Below are 17,965 nucleotides of genomic sequence, written 5' to 3'. Positions count from 1 at the left end.
TCCAAGTCACACCGATCTAGCCTGTAACACCTCATATCACATTGCGGCCTCACGCACGGTACTCCCACGGGTGTCGCCTTACCATGGCCCGGGACCGTTTGCGCCTTTTGGCTCACGTATATGACAATGTCGCTAGCATCCATATGACAGAGAACCCGGGCCGACATGGCTAGTCGTGAACCCAAAGCGGCACTAACGTATGGGGACAGGCATACATGAGTCCACATCGAACGTGTCGGTCAGCAGCGTGTGAATCCGGGCTGTAGCACTGGGCTAACAGGACTCCGGGAACCCGGGCTGTAGCAGGCTAGGCAGGACTCCGGATGTCACCGCGTGACATTTCCCCGAAGGGACAGACACAGGAACGATATGACTCACATGCCGGCCAGTCAAGTGTTCAGAGCAGTAGTGCTGGGCTAGCAGGACTCCGGTGAACCGGGCTGTAGCGGACTACTATGGCTCAAGGAGGCACCAGACTACATTTCCCCATAAGAGAGGCTGCTAAAGATAAACAACTAGATTGTCGGATCCCACACATACCAAGCATTTCAAACATACACACAATATGCTCGATATGTGCAAATACAACATGGCATCACAACAAAACTCTACAACTCAAGTACTTTATTTAAAGGGCTCCGGAGAGCCTTACATAACTTGTTCATACAGATAGGGGTCACATGACCCGACACTCAAGTCATACAATCATACAAGCACATGCGGAAGTAAACTGTCTGGGTACAGACTCTAGAAAGAAAGAAGGCTTGACGAAGCCTGTCTATCTACATAGGCCCTTCACAAGCCTAGATCACCACCTGGGTGGCAAGTCACCCGTCGTCGTCGAGTTCTACGTAGAACCCGTCAGAAGGGGCGGTGTTGTCGTCTGAAACAGTAATTAAAGCAACATGAGTACAAAGGTACTCAGCAAGTCTTACAACAGATCCTACTATACATGTTCATTCTCAAGAAGGTAGTGGGGTTATTGCAGCAAGCCAGCTTTGACTCTTGGCTAAGCTATCCTACGATACACCACTTGTGAAATAGTTTTCGCACACGAGTCCACTAATCACCAATTCAATACTCCACCGTGGATCCTCCCTCGTCATCCACGAGAGGGCCATCCGCGGTACTCACACTTATCTTGAGGCTTTTAGTAGTATCCATTTACTTGTCTATGAACTGCATAAGCGACCAAGTAGTCCTTTACCGCGGACGCGGCTATTCGAATAGTTTCATACCCTGCAGGGGTGTACTTCGTCACACACGCTCTCACCACTTATCGTCGCTACACGACGTGTACTCGGCAACCTTCAAGCGGAAGCCCAACGTGGGTGTCGGCCACAGCCTACCTAAACACTCGAGTCTCTAGTCCAGGTTTATCGCCTATTCAGGTTCCATCCGCAGGGAGTCCGGCCGAGGTTTCCACATACGGCCCCGAACGATGTGTGCAGGGTTCCCGGTCACCAAACGGGCGACTCGGTACACCGGGCCACGAGCCTACCGCATCACAGCCCACCCCTTGGTCAGCGCTGTCCACGGCCTCCAGCTTACTACAAACACCAAAAACTGCGTGCAACTCCTGGACAGAGGACAAGGGTGAATAAGAAGCCGAGGGGGTCCATTGGTTTCGGGCCCAATGTGTGGTAGTAGCTGAATCTTAAATCACGCATACAGATCTCAGTTCTTAGGGACGGTCTCAATGAAACAACCCACCATGTACTCCTACATGGCCTCCCATCGATACCTTTACCAAATCGTGTTCAACACTTCACTCTCTTTACCGACACACACACTTTCACTCTAGTTCATCACCCTGATGAGCCAGACCTGACACAACTCTAAGCATAGCAAGCATAGCATTGTAGGAACACACAACATGGCTCAATCAACTCCTACACATGCTAGTGGGTTTCATCTAGTTACTGTGGCAATGACAGGTCATGCAAAGGAAGTGGGTTCAACTACCGCAACACACAGCAGTTTGAATCGCGTTGTCTTAATGCAGTAAACGAGAGCAGAAGCGAGAAGATGGGTTTGTATCGAAATGATCAATGGGTTGCTTGCCTGACGGAGTGGTGGTGGGATACTGCCCTTCAGTTGGATACTCGTGAATATCCTCGGAGGCAGGACCTACCACGATGAGCATACCGAAGCACAATCAACACCAAGCAAGTGCAACAATATGATGCATGCATGAGACATGGCAAGATGGATGTGTTGGGCTAATGCAACTAAGACCAGATGGGTTTGGACTAATTTGAATCAAAGATTCAAATTCCAAGTTCATAAATGGCCCATATTAATGCTTTATCTTGTTCTGTATAAAACAGTAGGTTAACTTGCTTAATCATGCATGAAACCAGTACAGATGGATAGAATGGATTTTTTCTGATCATTTTTCATATATAAATCTTTTCATTCTGAGCTATAGATTATTTTCTATGATTTTTTGAAGTTTGTGATAATTTCTGGAATTTCCAATATAAGAATAATTCCAGTAAATGCTTTACTGCGTCAGCCTGACGTCAGTGTGACGTCAGCAGGTCAACGGGGTCGTCCAGGTCAAACCTGACGTGTGGGTCCCCTGTGTCAGTGTCACTGTTAGATAATTAGTTATTTAGGATTAGTTTTAATCTCTAACTTAGGTTAATCAGCAGGCGGGCCCCACTTGTCAGTGACCCTGGGGGGTCAAACCGTGGTCTAACCACGTTGACTCGCCGGCGTTTAGCCGCCGGCGACGTCCAGACGCGGCGGTGGTGTGCGGGATTGCTCCTCCGGCGACCAAAAGGACGGCGGAGAGTACCTACGTGTAGCTGGGGGCGAACCGCGTCGACTGGTGGTGGTGGTGGAGCTCGGGGTCGCCGGAATCGACGCCGGCGACGAGCCGGGCGGCTGCCGGGGTACGGGCGTGGTTGAAACCGTAGCTAGAGAGCACGGCGAGGAACGTGTGAGGGTGCTACGGGTTCCTGGCGTTGCGGTGAAGCTAATGGCTACGGTGATGCGGCCGTTGGATGGCCGGAGCCTCGTCGGCGACGAGCTCGTGCGGCGGCGCGTACGGGTGAGCTTCGTGCGGTAGCTACAGAGCTCGAGAGAGAGAGAGGAGAGGATGGGAAGGTGGCCATGCTCACGGCGGTTGCGACGGAGCAGGCGGCGAGGTCGGAGACGAGCTGTAGCAGTGGCGACGGCGGAGGGGATCTCCGACGGTGAGCGGCGAAGGCGAGGTCGGTGACGAAGCTTCGGGGCAACCGAGCGCTCGGGGCTCGGCTTGCTCGAAGGAGTGGGCAACGGCGGTGCTGTAGGACGCGGTGGTACGGCGCGAGGTCGACGGTGGGCGCGGTTACTCCGGTGAGGTGTCTGCGGCGGCGTCGACCATGGTGGGGAGAAGGCGAGGGAGAGGCAACGGGGGAGAATGACGGTGTCCAGAGGCTCGGGGCGCGTCGAGGGAGGTCGGCCAGCGCATCCGCGGCGAGGGCGGCAAGCAGCTGGCGCCGTGGCGAGCTCGCGCTCGCCGGCGTCACCTCTCTGCCTGCTCTGGCGAGAGCAGGCAGCTGACTGGCGCGGGCCAGCACAGTGCTGGGCCGCCAGGTGGGCTGCCAGGTGAGTTTCTCTGCCTTCTGTTTTTTTCTCTTTTTATTTATTTCTGTACTGTGTTTTGAAATAGTAAAAATACTATTTCATTTGGAAAAATCCTGAAAATATTCTGGGGCACCTTTGAGATTATTCCCAACAGCCTAAAAATACCTTCAAGATTATTTGGGCATTTGAAAATATTTATAGCATTTAAAATGCCCAAATGCAAATACTTATGGCTTGTGCAAAAATCCAAGATGGCCTCCAAAAATATGAAACCATTTTTGGCAGAGGTTTTAGCCAAGACCAAAGGTGGTGAACATTTATGGAGGGCATTTCTGGTTCATTGAAAAGAATTTTAGTAAACCCTAGTTGTTCTAGGGGGGGTGCTGGGGTTTCTGGCATCCCCATTTCAGGTTTCTGTGAAATGTAGACATGATGCAACACTCTAATGCATGAACTAACTAGGATGTGACTACTCACCCCCACTCAAAAGAATCTCGTCCCGAGATTTAGGATCCGTTGGAAAGAAGGTGGGGCACTCAAGTCGAAGACGATCCTCCCTTTCCCAGGTAGCTTCTTTCTCGGAATGGTGTGACCATTGAACTTTGAGAAACTTGATGTTTTGGCGTCGAGTGGTACGCTCGGCTTGATCAAGGATGCGAACGGGATATTCCCGATATGTGAGATTATCTTGGAGATCAAGCGTTTCGTGGTCCACTCCACGGATAGGATCCGAGAAGCAACGCCTGAGTTGAGATACGTGGAACACATCATGAACCTTGGAAAGATGCGGAGGTAGTTCCAATTGGTAGGCAACTTCTCCTCGCTTGGCAAGAATGCGAAAGGGTCCAATGTAGCGAGGGGCCAATTTGCCTTTGATACCGAATCGATGGGTTCCCTTTAAAGGAGTCACCCGAAGGTAAGCCTTCTCGTTAACCTCAAAAGTCATAGCCTTATGTTTGCGATCATAATGGCTCTTTTGGCGAGATTGGGCTGTTTTCAATTTCTCACGAATAATGCGAACCTGCTCTTCTGCTTCCTGGATCATATCCGGGCCAAAGAGTTGTCTTTCCCCGGTTTCTGACCAGTTAAGAGGCGTTCGACATTTCCGTCCATAGAGAACCTCGAAAGGGGCTTTGCCCAAGCTAGCTTGGTAACTATTGTTATAAGTGAACTCGGCGAATGGGAGGCATTTCTCCCAATCCATGCCGAAAGAGATGACAGAAGCTCGGAGCATATCCTCCAGAATTTGATTAACTCGTTCTACCTGACCACTTGATTGAGGGTGAAAGGCGGTGCTAAAAGAGAGACGAGTTCCCATGGCATTTTGGAAACTTTCCAAAAATCGAGAGGTAAAGAGACTTCCACGGTCTGAGTTAATTTCCAATGGAACACCATGAAGAGACACTATTCGGGAGATGTATAAGTCTGCTAGCTGGCTAGCGGTTATACTCTCACGAACAGGTAGGAAGTGGGCTACTTTGGAAAGACGATCGACAACAACGAAGATAGCATTATTCCCTCTCTTGGTCCTGGGAAACCCGGTAATGAAATCCATACCAATTTTATCCCATTTCCATTCGGGAATAGCCAGAGGCTGAAGGGTGCCAACAGGTCGTTGATGCTCTGCTTTAACACGTCGGCAGACGTCGCAGTTAGCAATGTATTGAGCAATTTCTCTCTTCATCCTAGTCCACCAAAACCTCTGGCATAGGTCTTGATACATTTTAGTACTACCGGGATGAATGGTGAGAGGAGATTCATGAGCTTCCTTAAGGATCAATCGTCTCAGGTTGCGTACCTTGGGAACCACTAGACGGTCTCCAAAGAACACGACACCTTGGTCATCAACGGAGAAACAATCCGCAACTCCTTTCTTGATGTTTCTCTTAATACGGGAGGTTCCCGGATCTACCTTCTAAGCTTTGATGATCTGATCCGTAAGGGTAGGTTTCGCCACCAGGGTGGATAGAAATCCTTGAGGAACAATGTGAAGGTTAAGCTTGCAGAATTCCTCGTGGAGAAGTGGTTGACTTTGTTGTAACATCAAGTTGTTACAATAGGATTTACGGCTTAGCGCATCAGCCATGACGTTGGCTTTGCCCGGGGTGTAAGTAATTCCTAAGTCGTAGTCGGAGATCAACTCGACCCAACGTCTTTGCCTGAGATTCAAATCCGGTTGGGTGAAGATGTATTTCAGACTCTGGTGGTCGGTGAAAATCTCGCAACGATTACCGAGAAGGTAATGTCGCCATGTTTTGAGTGCATGGACTACGGCTGCAAGCTCTAGATCATGTGTGGGATAATTATCCTCATGTGGACGCAACTGCCGGGAAGCGTAGGCAATCACATGACGGTCTTGCATGAGTATGCAACCTAGTCCTTGTCGCGAGGCGTCGCAATAGATAACAAAGTCCTTAGAAAAATCTGGTGGTACGAGTACGGGGGCAGATGTCAGGCGTCTTTTCAGTTCCTGAAAGCTGAACTCGCACTGTGGGGTCCACTCGAACTTTTTATCTTTCTTGAGGAGTTCGGTTAGAGGTTTAGCAACCTTGGAGAAGTTCTCGACGAAGTGACGGCAGTAGCTCGCTAAGCCAAGGAAACTCCGAACTTGTTTAACCGTTTCAGGGGGAGTCCAGTCAAGGATGGCTTGAACTCGCTCGGGATTGACAGCAATACCTTTACCAGAGATCACGTGGCCTAGGTAGGTCACTTCTGGCAACCAAAATTCGCACTTGGAGAATTTGGCATAAAGGCGATGCTCTCTGAGTTTTTCTAACACAAGTCTAAGATGTTCGGCATGCTCTTTCTCGTTCTTCGAGTAGATAAGGATATCATCGAGATAAACCACGACGAACTTGTCTAAGTACTCCATGAAGATCGAGTTCATCAAGCGAGAAAAGGTGGCTGGAGCATTGGTTAACCCGAAGGACATGACTGTATACTCGTATTGGCCATAACGAGTAACAAAGGCCGTTTTAGGAATGTCCCCGTTCTTGATTTTGATTTGATGGTAGCCCAACCTCAAATCCATTTTAGAGAAGACTGAGGATCCAGCGAGCTGATCATACAGATCGTTGATCCTGGGAAGCGGATACTTGTTCTTGATTGTGACTAGGTTGACGGGTCGGTAATCTACAACCATCCGATCCGTACCATCCTTCTTCTTGACGAAGAGGACGGGGCAAGCCCACGGAGAAGAACTAGGACGGATGAAACCCTTTTTCAAGGACTCATCGAGTTGTTTCTTAAGCTCGGCTAGCTCTAGGGGTGCCATCTTATAGGGTCTTCTAGAGATTGGGACGGTTCCTGGAACAAGGTCTATCACGAACTCAACATCCCTGTCAGGTGGAATACCTGGCAGTTCTTCAGGGAAGACATCCGGGAAGTCACGGACTACCGGCACATCTTCGAGGTCTGGAAGGGGGTTGGCATTTAATGAGTAAAGCTGACGTTTAGACACTCGGGTCAAAACATTGACTGTCTTGCCCGACGGATGGGTGAGTTGAACAGTTCTAGTAGAGCAATCAATCTTAGCATAATGGGCTGACATCCAGTCCATACCCAAGATGATGTTTATGTCCGAGGACTTGAGAGCTATTAGTGATGCAAGGAAGACCAGTCTGTCAACAAGAATTTCATTTCCATGGCTTATCTTAGAGGTTTGCCATCTAGAACCAGGAGTTTGAATTTCCATGGAAGTAGGCATGTCACTAAATGTGGTGTTGTGTAATCGAGCATAGCTCTCAGAGATAAATGAATGAGATGCTCCAGTATCGAAAAGAACAGTTGCCGGATGGCAATTAACAAGGAGCGTACCAAGGACGACGTTGGGATCCTCATGAGTTCCTTCAGCTGAGACATAGTTGACATGGCCACGTGCTGTGGTGGCTGGCTTGGCGTAGTAGGTCTTTCCTGCTGGCTTACCACGGCCAACGGACTGTCCAGGTTGATTGAGGTTGTTTCGGGGGCACTCGCGCAAATAGTGACCCGTTTCTCCACACTTGAAGCATGTCACAATATTGGGGCGTGGAGCAGCATTAGCAGCGGGGCCACCATAAACCTTGGGCGGTGCATGCTGCTGGTTGGGGCGAGGCGCCTCGAAGGATGGCCTCGGAGTGAACCTGGGTGGCAGAGCAGTATTTGGAATCCAGACCCGGCGCTTCTGGGATCCGGAGCCAGATGAGGAACCAAAGTCACGAGAGTGCTTGCGTGTAGCGTCATAGTCAGTTTGTCCTGTCTCGGCACTGATGGCCTTATTGACCAACTTCTGGAAAGAGGTGCACTCATGCAGACGGAGATCACGGCGAAGCTCGGGGCTAAGTCCCTTGCGGAACCTTGCCTGCTTCTTGGCGTCGGTGGATACCTCTTCAGGAGCATAGCGTGCTAGATTTCCAAACTCACGGCTGTATGCATCCACGGTCAGTCTGCCTTGGGTGAAGTTGCAGAATTCCTCCCGCTTACGATCCATGAGACCCTCCGGAATGTGATGCTCATGGAAAGCCTCACTGAATTCAGCCCAAGTAGTGATTTGGCCAGCTGGGCGCATAGCCTCAAAGTTCTCCCACCAAAGGCTAGCAGGGCCTTCGAGGTGATAGGCAGCGTAGGTAACCTTATCAGCTTCGGCTACGTTGGCAGAACGTAGCTTATGGGTGATGCTACGAAGCCAATCATCCGCATCAAGGGGCTCGACGGAGTGGTTGAACTTCGGTGGGTACAGCTTGATAAAGTCATTGATGGACACCAGGTCGTTCCTCTGGTGACGTGCAGTATTCTGCTCAATTCGCTCTAGCAAGCAGTTAGTCTCACGCTTGTTTCTTTCTGCCTCCAGCATAACTTCGGCCAGTGAAGGCGGTTGGGGCAGATCCTCCGCCCTGGCTGCATTGGCTTCACCCTGCGCCTGGACAGCAGGGTTGTTGCGGGTGTTAACCATCCTAGGAGAAACAAAGCAACGGTTTAGACGGGGATGGCTAAATCTTGATAGGGAAATGCGGAATGTAATGGATAACACGGAATGCAGAGATGACCATCAGTATGACATGGTAACATGGCAACATACATATACCAACGGTCATACACGCCATACATAGTGTAGTACAAGCCCAGGCCAAGGTACAACTACGATGAAGGACGATACATCTCATCAGAGGCATTCCAAGCTCCTATACATTATTTTTCTACACCTCCGGAACGTGATACACACCAAGTCGTATCCCACAAGACACGCAGGACTGTGGAGATTACAACTGTTACATTACTAGTAGAACTACTACCAACTCAGACGTCCCCGTAGTAATCCTCATAGAAGTCACCGCCATGTCCTGGGAGCTGAACATGATCATCCGGAAACAGTCGGTCCTGTGGAGCTTGCGGTCCATAGGGACTCGGGTGTGGCCTTGGTCCAACAAACGGTGGTAGACGGGGTCCACGAGGAGGGGTGATGCCTCCTACATCATGCCATTCCATACATTCTGGCAGACCAGATCGCACGGGGTATATGTCCCTCATGTCCATAAACCCAGCTTGCACGGCAGGTGCAAACCGTGTCAGGGTGGCCCAGTGATCAGCACGAGCATTAAAGAGCTCCATTCGCAAGGCACGATTCTCACGGTCCTTGTCCTCAAGCATCTCGGTGGTGGTACGGAGTAGTGATCCCTCATGGGTAGAATCACAGTAAGTGGCCTGATAGTACCCCTGTGCCCCAGGGAGTGCTGCTGGCATATAGCAGAAGTCGGTGTTCTAAAGCAAGGCAGTCCTGGCTCGCATGATAGTCATCATTGAGTAAGCTGCGTCCTGCACAGACATCTCGATAGTAACCCCAAGTCCATAAGAGCAATGGAGGGGTTCAGTGGCTCCAGGGTAGGATGGGTAAATCCTGACGGTGCAAAGATATTGACTTTGATTAAAGTCTCGGAACTGCTCCTCGACGGTATACTCGGGATACCAACGATAGCCAGTCTCAACCATCACTCGGACCAACATGGCCGTGTGACCAGGTACGCCGATGCACCGGGTCAGACGAACCACTTGGTTTTGGGAACGGGTGGCCATCTGAAAGCACGAAATAATGCAAGGCATTAGTATTTCTAGGAGAATTTGGACAGCATAATGGCTGTAAATGCTCGAAAAAGGATTTGAGACATTCGCAACAGTTTGCAGTACCACTCAACAACATCATGTCAGGGTTCTGGTTCAACCGACAACATACTAGGGTAGTAGAAACTGAACCGAAGCATGGAACCAACAATCCTATAAGTTACTACGGATTAGTAACACGTGAACCTGATAGAGAGGAGAGAGCCTAGTCCTTAACCCGCGTAGAATGAGAAGAGTACGACTCAGATCAGAGGGCATGAGGTAAAGGAGTAAAAGCACCTTACGTTCCCTCCCACAATCAATTCCCCTACATATAACTAAAGCATTTCTAGACTCGACATCGACCAGTTTGGCTTATCGCACCTACAGGCAGTCCGGCTCTGATGCCAACGCTGTCAGGACCCCGATTCCAAGTCACACCGATCTAGCCTGTAACACCTCATATCACATTGCGGCCTCACGCACGGTACTCCCACGGGTGTCGCCTTACCATGGCCCGGGACCGTTTGCGCCTTTTGGCTCACGTATATGACAATGTCGCTAGCATCCATATGACAGAGAACCCGGGCCGACATGGCTAGTCGTGAACCCAAAGCGGCACTAACGTATGGGGACAGGCATACATGAGTCCACATCGAACGTGTCGGTCAGCAGCGTGTGAATCCGGGCTGTAGCACTGGGCTAACAGGACTCCGGGAACCCGGGCTGTAGCAGGCTAGGCAGGACTCCGGATGTCACCGCGTGACATTTCCCCGAAGGGACAGACACAGGAATGATATGACTCACATGCCGGCCAGTCAAGTGTTCAGAGCAGTAGTGCTGGGCTAGCAGGACTCCGGTGAACCGGGCTGTAGCGGACTACTATGGCTCAAGGAGGCACCAGACTACATTTCCCCATAAGAGAGGCTGCTAAAGATAAACAACTAGATTGTCGGATCCCACACATACCAAGCATTTCAAACATACACACAATATGCTCGATATGTGCAAATACAACATGGCATCACAACAAAACTCTACAACTCAAGTACTTTATTTAAAGGGCTTCGGAGAGCCTTACATAACTTGTTCATACAGATAGGGGTCACATGACCCGACACTCAAGTCATACAATCATACAAGCACATGCGGAAGCAAACTGTCTGGGTACAGACTCTAGAAAGAAAGAAGGCTTGACGAAGCCTGTCTATCTACATAGGCCCTTCACAAGCCTAGATCACCACCTGGGTGGCAAGTCACTCGTCGTCGTCGAGTTCTACGTAGAACCCGTCAGAAGGGGCGGTGTTGTCGTCTGAAACAGTAATTAAAGCAACATGAGTACAAAGGTACTCAGCAAGTCTTACAACAGATCCTACTATACATGTTCATTCTCAAGAAGGTAGTGGGGTTATTGCAGCAAGCCAGCTTTGACTCTTGGCTAAGCTATCCTACGATACACCACTTGTGAAATAGTTTTCGCACACGAGTCCACTAATCACCAATTCAATACTCCACCGTGGATCCTCCCTCGTCATCCACGAGAGGGCCATCCGCGGTACTCACACTTATCTTGAGGCTTTTAGTAGTATCCATTTACTTGTCTATGAACTGCATAAGCGACCAAGTAGTCCTTTACCGCGGACGCGGCTATTCGAATAGTTTCATACCCTGCAGGGGTGTACTTCGTCACACACGCTCTCACCACTTATCGTCGCTACACGACGTGTACTCGGCAACCTTCAAGCGGAAGCCCAACGTGGGTGTCGGCCACAGCCTACCTAAACACTCGAGTCTCTAGTCCAGGTTTATCGCCTATTCAGGTTCCATCCGCAGGGAGTCCGGCCGAGGTTTCCACATACGGCCCCGAACGATGTGTGCAGGGTTCCCGGTCACCAAACGGGCGACTCGGTACACCGGGCCACGAGCCTACCGCATCACAGCCCACCCCTTGGTCAGCGCTGTCCACGGCCTCCAGCTTACTACAAACACCAAAAACTGCGTGCAACTCCTGGACAGAGGACAAGGGTGAATAAGAAGCCGAGGGGGTCCATTGGTTTCGGGCCCAATGTGTGGTAGTAGCTGAATCTTAAATCACGCATACAGATCTCAGTTCTTAGGGACAGTCTCAATGAAACAACCCACCATGTACTCCTACATGGCCTCCCATCGATACCTTTACCAAATCGTGTTCAACACTTCACTCTCTTTACCGACACACACACTTTCACTCTAGTTCATCACCCTGATGAGCCAGACCTGACACAACTCTAAGCATAGCAAGCATAGCATTGTAGGAACACACAACATGGCTCAATCAACTCCTACACATGCTAGTGGGTTTCATCTAGTTACTGTGGCAATGACAGGTCATGCAAAGGAAGTGGGTTCAACTACCGCAACACACAGCAGTTTGAATCGCGTTGTCTTAATGCAGTAAACGAGAGCAGAAGCGAGAAGATGGGTTTGTATCGAAATGATCAATGGGTTGCTTGCCTGACGGAGTGGTGGTGGGATACTGCCCTTCAGTTGGATACTCGTGAATATCCTCGGAGGCAGGACCTACCACGATGAGCATACCGAAGCACAATCAACACCAAGCAAGTGCAACAATATGATGCATGCATGAGACATGGCAAGATGGATGTGTTGGGCTAATGCAACTAAGACCAGATGGGTTTGGACTAATTTGAATCAAAGATTCAAATTCCAAGTTCATAAATGGCCCATATTAATGCTTTATCTTGTTCTGTATAAAACAGTAGGTTAACTTGCTTAATCATGCATGAAACCAGTACAGATGGATAGAATGGATTTTTTCTGATCATTTTTCATATATAAATCTTTTCATTCTGAGCTATAGATTATTTTCTATGATTTTTTGAAGTTTGTGATAATTTTTGGAATTTCCAACATAAGAATAATTCCAGTAAATGCTTTACTGCGTCAGCCTGACGTCAGTGTGACGTCAGCAGGTCAACGGGGTCGTCCAGGTCAAACCTGACGTGTGGGTCCCCTGTGTCAGTGTCACTGTTAGATAATTAGTTATTTAGGATTAGTTTTAATCTCTAACTTAGGTTAATCAGCAGGCGGGCCCCACTTGTCAGTGACCCTGGGGGGTCAAACCGTGGTCTAACCACGTTGACTCGCCGGCGTTTAGCCGCCGGCGACGTCCAGACGCGGCGGTGGTGTGCGGGATTGCTCCTCCGGCGACCAAAAGGACGGCGGAGAGTACCTACGTGTAGCTGGGGGCGAACCGCGTCGACTGGTGGTGGTGGTGGAGCTCGGGGTCGCCGGAATCGACGCCGGCGACGAGCCGGGCGGCTGCCGAGGTACGGGCGTGGTTGAAACCGTAGCTAGAGAGCACGGTGAGGAACGTGTGAGGGTGCTACGGGTTCCTGGCGTTGCGGTGAAGCTAATGGCTACGGTGATGCGGCCGTTGGATGGCCGGAGCCTCGTCGGCGACGAGCTCGTGCGGCGGCGCGTACGGGTGAGCTTCGTGCGGTAGCTACAGAGCTCGAGAGAGAGAGAGGAGAGGATGGGAAGGTGGCCATGCTCACGGCGGTTGCGACGGAGCAGGCGGCGAGGTCGGAGACGAGCTGTAGCAGTGGCGACGGCGGAGGGGATCTCCGACGGTGAGCGGCGAAGGCGAGGTCGGTGACGAAGCTTCGGGGCAACCGAGCGCTCGGGGCTCGGCTTGCTCGAAGGAGTGGGCAACGGCGGTGCTGTAGGACGCGGTGGTACGGCGCGAGGTCGACGGTGGGCGCGGTTACTCCGGTGAGGTGTCTGCGGCGGCGTCGGCCATGGTGGGGAGAAGGCGAGGGAGAGGCAACGGGGGAGAATGACGGTGTCCAGAGGCTCGGGGCGCGTCGAGGGAGGTCGGCCAGCGCATCCGCGGCGAGGGCGGCAAGCAGCTGGCGCCGTGGCGAGCTCGCGCTCGCCGGCGTCACCTCTCTGCCTGCTCTGGCGAGAGCAGGCAGCTGACTGGCGTGGGCCAGCACAGTGCTGGGCCGCCAGGTGGGCTGCCAGGTGAGTTTCTCTGCCTTCTGTTTTTTTCTCTTTTTATTTATTTCTGTACTGTGTTTTGAAATAGTAAAAATACTATTTCATTTGGAAAAATCCTGAAAATATTCTGGGGCACCTTTGAGATTATTCCCAACAGCCTAAAAATACCTTCAAGATTATTTGGGCATTTGAAAATTCACGAAAAAATTCGACATGACCTTTGCTAAAAAGTGGACAAATCGAGTTATTGAAATTTGCCGGAACGGAAATAAATCGCCATTCCAGCAAAACATAGGCCACTCGGAAACTCAAGAAAACATTTGCCGGAACGGAAATGGTTGACACTTCAAGAAAATCTCGGGGCGGTGGCGGGGACGGCGCGGCGCACACATCACGGGAGGTCGACGCACGGTGGCGGCGGAGTGGACCGCGGGCCGTGGCACTACGGCCCAAAGGGGCGACGCAGCGGCGGCAGGCGGGTAGGGGCGACGGCAGGAAGACCTCGGGGCGGCGGCGGGGACCGCGGGCCACGACGCTGCGGCCCGAAGGGGCGACGCAACAGCGGTTCGCGAGTCAGTGCAACCGTGGGGACGACCTCGGGGCAGTGGCGGGGACCGCGTATCGCGGCACTACGGCCCGAAGGGGCGACACAGTGGCGACGCACAAGTCGATGCAGCCGCAAGGAGAACCACGGGGCGGTGGTGCTGCGGCCCGACAGGGCGACGCAGCGGCAGCCCGATGCTCGATCGGCGGAGAGGCGCGCGGTACTCGGGACGATCTTCACGGGACCTGCGAAGGCGCGCGTAACCAACGGGCCAGGTCGGTCGCGCGGCGTAGATGAGGCGGATCGCGGCGGCGAACGGGTGATCAAGCCGATCGCGCGCGAGGTCAGGGACGCTGCTCAGTGGAGGCGAGGTGGCGGCGGAGTCCGGGATGAGGCCGGCGACGACGAACGGCGTGGGACGTCGTGCGAACGAGCTTGTCAGCACCGGCACCCGGGATGAGGCCCGAGCGACCAACGGAGCAGCAGTGCCCGAGTTGAGGCAGCCGACAAGCCTGATGTAGCCGTCCCGACGCAGCCGAGGACGAGACCGGTGAGGTAGACCACCGGGCCGCCATGCAGATGCGGCGGAGGCTGGTGACGTGGATCGATGGGCGGGCCGGCGCGCGAGCGACGGCTATGATTGACCGTCGCATGGTGCGAGGCCGCCAGGTCGGGGCGATGCAGGTTTCCTGGTCGGAGCAGGGCGGTGATGGCCGGCGCAGGGCGACGGGCGGACCGACGCGCGGACGGCGGCTGGCCTTGATGGGCTGCCTTGGCGCATGTGGACGCCGGGTCGGAGGAGAGGCCGGTTGGTCGTGCCGGGGTTGGAGTAGAGGCGCACGGGGTCGACGGCGGCGGCGGGCGACGCAAACCGATCAAGATTAGATCGAAAAACCAAAAAAGAAACGCCGATCAAAAACGACCGGCGAGAGAGCAAAAAAACCCGGAGCAAGGGCTCGAGAAAAAGACTCTCTAGGGCAGCCGGCCAACACGGTCGGCGGACGAACCCTAGATACGGGCGGCGTGGCCTCCGACGGCGGTCATGGAGGCCGACATCCCCGGGGGCGGCGCACGGGCGGAAGCGTCGGGCGGCGGCTAGGGTTTGGATTGGTTAGGCTGATACCATGTTAGAAGGGAGAGAGGGATTTGGTGGAATAGTTGAATGTATTGCTTGAGCCTCATAGGCATATATATCTCTACTATTAAAGGAGGATCGAACGTCATGATGGTTCGACCTCCTTCAATGGTTCGACCTCGTTCCCCGCCCTCCCCTTCGCACGATAGTTCTCTCCTCCCACGATAAAAGGAAACAAGAAAAGCCACGATAAGAAAAAAAAAGCAGCCACGACCCGGAACAAGGACACCTCCCACGTCCCACGTCCAGCAACCCCCTCGCTCCTCCCAATCCCCGTGTATCGCTCCCGAGAAAATTCACCACCGCCGTCCCTCACGCTACTAGCCGACGACGTCAGCCGCTTCATCGAGGTCGACGAGTCCCTCGACCCAAGACCCAACCCTTTCGCTCGCCTGCGTTGGTGGCTCCGTCAGTCTCGATGGGGTCGGTTACTAGATCTCAATCATCCGGCTCATCTCCGCGACGGCACCCTCGGGCCTCGGCTTCGGCGGCGGGTCGAACCAGATCGCACGTCGCGGAGGTGGCCGGCTGCGTGGAAGCTAGGCCTCCACCTTGAGCAGGGGACGGGAGTGGGACACATACACACGTATGCAACCCAGCAACCTCGGCTGCCGGTGTGCCGCCAACGACGAGCCCCGGCAGGTGGCGACTTTCATCTGCACCGGCACGAGGTGGTAGGACGAATTCCCCCCCTCCCGTGGGTTGCTCCAACTCTTCTCTCCGTCAGGTGCGTCTCATATATGTTCTTGTTTGGCTATAGGAACGGGACATGAGGGGAGTGAGAGGAAGGGTGAGATTGTTTTCCGTTGCTTCTTGATCTGGTAGGGAGAGAAAGAAAGATACAGTGAGAGGACGGGTACTTGCGAAAGTGCCCATCTAATCCTAATTTTTGTCAGAGATAGATGGGAGAAACATAAGCAATACAAGATCTTTGAGCCACAATTCAATTAGCACAGGATTCCCCAAAACATTTGCTCCACTCCTAATTCCACTGACCTTTCGTCGACGATGTGAACATCGCTGGAGCTTCTTGTCCTAGATTTTACACGACCATATGTGTTCTACTCACGGTGGAAAGGCCCACCTATGAGTGAGATAGAACAAAGGATGGCGGTGGAAGTGAGGCTACAACATCTGATCGTAAGTGGCATGATGTCAGTAAGTGGTGTTATGGTAGAGACAGTTATGGTGTTCTTATGGCATTAATGGGTGGACATCACATTGACAACGATGGTGCAAAAGACCTGACTTATGTTGATAGAATCCATGTGTTTTTAGCATCAAACATCATATAATTATTCAGTTTTCAACAAGTTTTCTTATAATGGTTCAAATGATGATGGATCAACTATTTGGGCTGACCTCATGCTGTTCTACGGAAGTTTGGTTTAGCATTTTGTTTTTCTCTACGGAAGACCATGTAATATGATTTGGAGGTCGTCGTTTTGCGGTTATTGAACTTTGAGTTTGTAATGTCTGTTCATGCCTAATAGTCAACATATACTGTAAAAGTTTAGGATCTAAAACATCCGGATACATCCGCCCATACTGGATGTGTATTTCTTCGAGATATACTAAATTGACATGTTGCTGGTTAATGCTTCATATATTATATAAGTGATCCATTTCACATGACTTCATCCGTTCAAATCTTGCTCGTATAGAGTACAATAGTTCTCTTATTTGGAGTTTAATCCATGTAAGCATGAAATTTTGCTCATACGGTAAGTACTTAATGGACTTGGTTTGCCACAAAATGAATTAACCGGCTTTGGTTTTGGCTGACCTGGAACGATGTATTTGAACATTGCACCTTCAGTCCTTTGCACACTCTTATTATTTGTTCAAGAAGTTCCTTATGTTTCTTTTGTTATGTGTATAGCTTTCAGCCTGCCACTATTCAAATCTGCAAGTGGCTGACGCCATATGTAGTTGCCAGCACTGCACGAGTTCAGAAATGAAGTATTCTGGTTTGACCATCTGAGTCTATATTATGTATGTGTTGTGAGATCCAACACTGATTTTGGGGACAGGACAGCAAGCATGGATGGCATACACACAGTCTATTCTGAACATGTCTACAGTAAGATCATGGATATATTATGGACAAATTTGTAAAGTGAAATTATTTTAATTTGTTGAAAATAAATGTAGGCTGCCTGCCGAGTCTTGTCTAGATTAACCTTCATTTAACATGTATTACATGGTGTGAAAATGATGATTTGAGTTAAAATCATTTTGCAATAGTTGCAGTTATGTAAATGAAAAATGTATTATATGTTTTGAATTTTACTACAGAAAATTGATGGCTGCAGATACATTTATGCAATGGGGGGGGGGGGGGGGGTGGATAGTTGGAGCAATGGAGAAGGAAATGGTGCATTTTGTAGTTACTATCCTCACAACTTATTTTATATAGGCAGTGTTGAGCGAAGCGATGACACATCATAGATGGAGTTGCAGAAAAAAGTAGTGCTTGTCGAAAATAATTATAGGTTGCCTGCCGAGTCTTCTCAAGATTAACGTTCATTTAACATGTTGTAGTATACGATGTGAAAATGATGATGTAGAATTTGCAGTTAAAATAATTTTGCAATAGTTACGGTTCTGTAAATGAAAAATATAGTCTATGTTTA

This window comes from Aegilops tauschii, chromosome 7 (genome assembly GCF_002575655.3).
Source record: "Aegilops tauschii subsp. strangulata cultivar AL8/78 chromosome 7, Aet v6.0, whole genome shotgun sequence".
In the NCBI taxonomy this organism is placed as follows: domain Eukaryota; kingdom Viridiplantae; phylum Streptophyta; class Magnoliopsida; order Poales; family Poaceae; genus Aegilops; species Aegilops tauschii.
Note: the sequence above shows the minus strand (reverse complement) of the source record.